The sequence below is a fragment of the Lipophrys pholis genome, assembly GCF_963383615.2.
Source record: "Lipophrys pholis genome assembly, contig: SCAFFOLD_24, whole genome shotgun sequence".
Taxonomy (NCBI): domain Eukaryota; kingdom Metazoa; phylum Chordata; class Actinopteri; order Blenniiformes; family Blenniidae; genus Lipophrys; species Lipophrys pholis.
Window position 1 is genome coordinate 114,591 of NW_028291924.1, and position 6,679 is coordinate 121,269.

The following is a 6,679-nucleotide window of genomic DNA, read 5'->3' on the forward strand; positions in this document are numbered from 1 at the left end:
GCCTTCCCAACATTTTATATAAAAATCTAGCAACGTCTTTATTTTCGACAACTGTCACCATTCCGAGGTCTTACTATAGCCTTGCCTTCAGTTTTTATTGAATTCCAACAGCGTCTTTATTTTCGACAATTGTCACCATTCCGAGGTCTTACTATAGCCGTTCCAACATTTTATATCAAAATCTAGCAACGTGGTTTTTTTTTCGACAACTGTCACCATTCCGAGGTCTTACTATAGCCTTGCCTTCAGTTTTTATTGAATTCCAACAGCGTCTTTATTTTCGACAATTGTCACCATTCCGAGGTCTTACTATAGCCTTGCCTTCAGTTTTTATTGAATTCCAACAGCGTCTTTATTTTCGACAATTGTCACCATTCCGAGGTCTTACTATAAACTTACCAACATTTTATATCAAAATCTAGCAATGTGTTTATTTTCGACAACTGTCACCATTCCGAGGTCTTACTATAGCCTTGCCTTCAGTTTTTATTGAATTCCAACAACGTCTTTATTTTCGACAATTGTCACCATTCCGAGGTCTTACTATAACCGTACCAACATTTTATATCAAAATCTAGCAACGTGTTTATTTTCGACAATTGTCACCATTCCGAGGTCTTACTATAGCCTTGCCATCAGTTTTTATTGAATTCCACCAGCGTCTTTATTTTCGACAACTGTCACCATTCCGAGGTCTTACTATAGCCTTGCCAACATTTTATATCAAAATCTAGCAACGTGTTTATTTTCGACAATTGTCACCATTCCGAGGTCTTACTATAGCCTTGCCTTCAGTTTTTATTGAAATCCAACAGCGTCTTTATTTTCGACAACTGTCACCATTCCGAGGTCAACTTTTATATCAAAATCTAGCAACGTGTTTATTTTCGACAACTGTCACCATTCCGAGGTCAACTTTTATATCAAAATCTAGCAACGTGTTTATTTTCGACAATTGTCACCATTCCGAGGTCTTACTATAGCCTTGCCAACATTTTATATCAAAATCTAGCAACGTGTTTATTTTCGACAATTGTCACCATTCCGAGGTCTTACTATAGCCTTGCCATCAGTTTTTATTGAATTCCACCAGCGTCTTTATTTTCAACAACTGTCACCATTCCGAGGTCTTACTATAGCCTTGCCTTCAGTTTTTATTGAATTCCAACAGCGTCTTTATTTTCGACAACTGTCACCATTCCGAGGTCTTACTATAGCCTTGCCTTCAGTTTTTATTGAATTCCACCAGCGTCTTTATTTTCGACAACTGTCACCATTCCGAGGTCTTACTATAGCCTTACCAACATTTTATATCAAAATCTAGAAACGTGTTTATTTTCGACAACTGTCACCATTCCAAGGTCTTACTATAGCCTTCCTAACATTTTATATAAAAATCTAGCAACGTCTTTATTTTCGACAACTGTCACCATTCCGAGGTCTTACTATAGCCTTGCCATCAGTTTTTATTGAATTCCACCAGCGTCTTTATTTTCAACAACTGTCACCATTCCGAGGTCTTACTATAGCCTTGCCTTCAGTTTTTATTGAATTCCAACAGCGTCTTTATTTTCGACAACTGTCACCATTCCGAGGTCTTACTATAGCCTTGCCTTCAGTTTTTATTGAATTCCACCAGCGTCTTTATTTTCGACAACTGTCACCATTCCGAGGTCTTACTATAGCCTTCCCAACATTTTATATAAAAATCTAGCAACGTCTTTATTTTCGACAACTGTCACCATTCCGAGGTCTTACTATAGCCTTGCCTTCAGTTTTTATTGAATTCCAACAGCGTCTTTATTTTCGACAACTGTCACCATTCCGAGGTCTTACTATAACCTTACCAACATTTTAGATAAAAATCTAGCAACGTGTTTATTTTCGACAACTGTCACCATTTGGAGGTCTTACTATAGCCTTACCAACATTTTATATCAAAATCTAGCAACGTGTTTATTTTCGACAACTGTCACCATTCCGAGGTCTTACTATAACCTTACCAATATTTTATATCAAAATCTAGCAACGTGTTTATTTTCGACAACTGTCACCATTCCGAGGTCTTACTATAACCTTACCAACAGTTTTTATTGAATTCCACTACTAATGAGGTGATTCTCAATACTTTTGTAGGTAATAGATTACCTCTGCTGAAACAAAATCCTGATTATCAGACATAATCTATATAGAAGTTCAACAAGGAACAATCACTAACTTAGAACTAGTTAATGACATTTGCTTTAGTGAGCCACGGGTGATCTCATGTCTCAACAGGAGGGAAGGTTCAGATCATCAATAGATTTCTAATATTGTTCTTGATAATGGATCAAATTAAATAAAAATAGAGTTATCACTCTAAATCAGTGGGTTTAGTCAAATAAAAGAAGAGACAGAAGAGGTTTTAATTAATACTTGGTAATTAGGAATAAAGTCTCAAAAAAGAGATCCTTTGGGTCTCATCACAATTTGTATCAAAGAGCTGAACTAAAGCCGGTAATGGATCACCAGATGCAGTAGAACCAGACCAGCACCATGTTAATACGCTCAAACTCCAAATGGAGGGATTTCTGCTGAGTCATCACTAAGAACATTCATTTAGTCTAACCTGGTGTGGCGACGATGCAGCTGTCAGCATTCTGTGAGTTTGTCTTTATGTTGGTCTGTCTTGTGTGTTTTTGTTGTTTCTATGTTTAGTTTTATTTTAACCTGCTGCAGAGTTAGTGCTCCACTTCTCCCCACGGTTGGTCGGATGCTTTCTGGAGGAGTGAGGTCATTTCCTGTCGTACAGAATGAGAACAACACTCCTGACAGGGTCTTCGTCCTCACAGCTCTGATGGAGGTTTTTTACATTCTACTGATGTTTGTCCTGCTCTACTGCTCCTGCAATGAAGAAACGCTTGCTCACCTTATTATTTTACTTTATTTTCATCCATTCTTTGTGAGCCAAAGCATGAGTGTTGGAGAAATCTTGTTTTGTCCCATAGAATGATGTGTAGTTTTGCCGTCTCTTAAACTTTGTCCGATGGCTCTCAGTCTGATTCCTGTGTTTCTGTCTCTCGGAGGTTTTTTACAAGGAAAATTCTCCTCACACCTTGGTCCTTGGAGTCGGGTCCCGGCGCCCCTCTGGCCACCAGCATGGGAACTGAAAGGTGCACGGGGGAGGGGCCAGTCTGGTCTTTCCTAAAAAGAAATCCTCCAACTGGATTGTTGCAGGAGGCCGGTTCCCTCTGGGGGTGAGAGGGTGACGGAGTCCCAACAATAGTGAGCAAACAGAGACAGATCCAGGACCAGCTGGGTGAGGGAGTTCTCTTTAGTGTGAAAGATCCTCTTGTGTAGAAGGGACGGTGTCGGATCTCCGTCCATTGGCTCAGGAAGGCTGCACAGTGCAGGAAAAGTGAATACCAGGTTATTCACAACTCAAGACGGAAGAGGTGGTCTGACCAGAGGTGGCTGGTTCCATTCCAGATCCAGCTGACCACTCACACCACCGTGAAGGTCGCTGAAAGGACAACGTGGGTTCACACATCGCACTGCAGGAAGGATCCGGAACCCCACGATCCCGTTCCCAACTCGACTGCAACACCCCCCAACCAGCCTGACCACACCTAGTTAACACGTTAGCATTGACTGATGCACACATGAAAACACACGGGGTGACGTGCTGCTAACCTCTCCTCCAGGTCAAGAGAAGGACGCTTCTATAACAACATAGAGGATCGGTGCCACACACACACACACACACACACACACACACACACACACACACACACACACACACACACACACACACACACACACACACACACACACACACACACACACCTGCTGCCAGGTCTCCGAGAGGCCCACCAAATCCAGCTGACGGGACATAAAGAGGTCCCTCAGAAGATGAGCTTTGTTTGCTGGCGATCCATTAAAGTTGAGGTTTAGACACACCTCATGCGGTGGTTTTAGGTCCATCAGTGCCTGACGGTCATAAACCAGTAACGCAGTGACATTTTGGCACAAATATCCAAACAATGCAGTGATAAACAACAGATTCAGAAGAAGTGTCAGAACATGCAGACGGCAGCCGTTACACCCTGGCGCCATCTTGCACTGAGGTAGTATGATGGAGTGGGCCTGCCTCTCCTTTGTTCTCAGCATCTCCATGGCAATAGATGCTGATCCCCTTTAATCTCCTTTTATCTCCTTTAATCTCCTTTAATCTCCTTTCATCTGTTCCATGAAGAACCTCTCCCATCTGCTTTGTATGGGACATTATTTAGCAGGTTTTTTTGGGAAGCGGTTATCTGAATCATTAACAAAAGTCCCAGCAACCTGTTCCTGATGAGCTTTTTGTATCTGTGCTCCAGCAGTGCAGGACTAGTTATACACCAAATAACTGAGACCCTGTCACATTGTGGAGGGGGCGGAGCCATGCTGTACTGCACCTTACACACCATTTCCTGTTTCACTTGTTAATAAATCACATTATGGATCTGATCTGGATCTGAGCTGAATTTGGTCGCTGCCAAAAAGAGACTGAATGAACGGCTTTAACTTCAAAAATAAAAATGAACTCTCACCATCAAAATAAGAAATAAAATCCAACATTAGACACTGACAGTGACAGCCTGTAATGACACAGCTGAATAATTAGTGGGATTAATAATGGAAACAGAGACAGAAGGCAGAACAGAGAGATGATTCTATTTTGATGTAAATGGACTTCAAATGATAAATTGTAATAGATTGTGGACTATTAAATACTACATTGTGAGATGTGATAAACTGTAGGGCCAGTTGTTATTGAACGGACCAAAAAACCAATATGTTATGGAAGAAACATACTTATTTAGAAGCACATAACTGAACCAATATAAAGTTGTATACAACATATATATACATATTTACACGTATATAACAGGGCCTCTGTTATTGATCATATCATTTAATCACGTCGGACAACCTGTTAAATACAGAATCTACCGACTTGGCTCCTTGTAGCACAGAGTTACTATAAACCACATATAGTACTAACCCCCTTTTAGCACCACTGTTTGAGTTCATCATGAAATGTGTCGGCGTTGCTGTTTGAAAGCTCCTCAAAGTGAATAAAGCCCCGATACTGTTGGTTGAGTCCTTTTGCTTCTTGAAGATGTTGCTGGTTGGTCTGGGAGGAGGATTCTCACACACAAAGTCAAAGTCTCTTTTGAAATTTAACATAAAGGATCATGGTTGATGACAAAGGGCTCGTCTAGGAATTGAACCCAGGACCTCTCTCACCCTCAGCAAGAATCATCCTCCTAGAACAACGAGCAGACATTTTGAAGAAGCTAAAGGACTCCAGTGATTATCATAAAGCTGCAGGTTTGGAGCATTTCCACACTTCAAGTCAGGGCCGGCTTGGAGTTTTTATGTTCTCCTTGTCCCTCCTGGGTTTTCTCCAGCTGCTCCAGTTTTCCTGAAAACCTCCAAACATATATTTCAGGCTCATTGGTGACATAATTCCTGAATCTCAAAATATCAAAGAAACACATTTTAAACCAAAGTTCAAGTGTTGAAGTTGATTGAGGACAACTTGTGTCTGAAATGGAGGAACCAAGTGTTCTTGTGGGTAATATGGGACTAAGAGCTCTTTAAGATAGGATGGAGCCTGGTTGTTAAGAGCTTTAGAGGTTAAAGAAGGATTTTAAATTCTATTGTAGATTGAACAGGAAGCCAATGAAGAGAAGCTCTTATTGTGGTGATGTGATCTCTCCTGCTGGTTCCTGTCAGGACTCTCACTGCAGCTTTTCTATCACTTCAACACTTCAACATTTCAACACTTCTTATTTGGTTCTGCTCATCATGGAGGAGATACTGAGACTGATGACATCACTGTGATGTCAGAAAGGAGCTCTTGCCATGTTGCCATGGTAACTGTTGCATCATAGAATGAATTCACTCAGCTAAGCACAGCTTTACCTCCTGTCTGGTTCTTCTGTCTGCCACAGACTGTAAACACATTGTTGGAGATGTTTTTTAAGAAGCTCAGACCAGCTGGTTATTACAGAAGAGTATTAGAGCCTCTCATGAGAACAAAAGAGAGGAGTTAGTATTGTTTATTTCATCATCGCCCCTTTTATGTGAACGAGCTCTGATCAGGATGGAACAGCCTGGTTGAATTACTGAGTTGATCACCTGCTTCGTAGTAACGCTTATCAAGGAATGAAAATGTTTGTCAATCCAGATAACGGAGAGAGATCTGGATTGGTGGAGTTGGTGAGGAACCAGAGAGCTGATGGGGTCAAAGGTCATGCTCAGGGAGCCACAGTGGTGAGTGGTCAGCTGTAGGATTCATCACTGTGAACCACTGCCTGAAAAGAGAGCACCGCCCAACGTGGGACTCAAACCCACAACCCTGAGATGAAGAGTCTCATGCTCTAGCGACTGAGCTCATCAGGCAACTTGTTGTGTAGTGATGAAGGACGACTGTAATGTTGACTGTGGCTATTTGAAGCTCCATCCACAGTTGCTATGGATACAGGAGCAGAAGCAGAACTCTTTCAGAACCATGACATCATCACAAGAACAGCTGATGTAAGACAGGATGATACGAATGATAAGAAGATGATAAGAAGTGGAGGAGTTTGTTTTGTCAGACAGAGAAGTGACTCAGGTTTCTGAGTGAGTTCTGTCAGAGCCTCTTCAG

The 6,679-nt window shown here is 41.4% G+C and overlaps 1 protein-coding gene across 1 annotated transcript in view; it reads right to left on the reverse strand.

Annotated features, from left to right (window-relative positions):
- LOC308128372 (NACHT, LRR and PYD domains-containing protein 3-like) overlaps positions 1 to 6,679 on the reverse strand; it is a 532,150-nt gene that overhangs the window by 85,103 nt on the left and 440,368 nt on the right. The window lies entirely within an intron of this gene.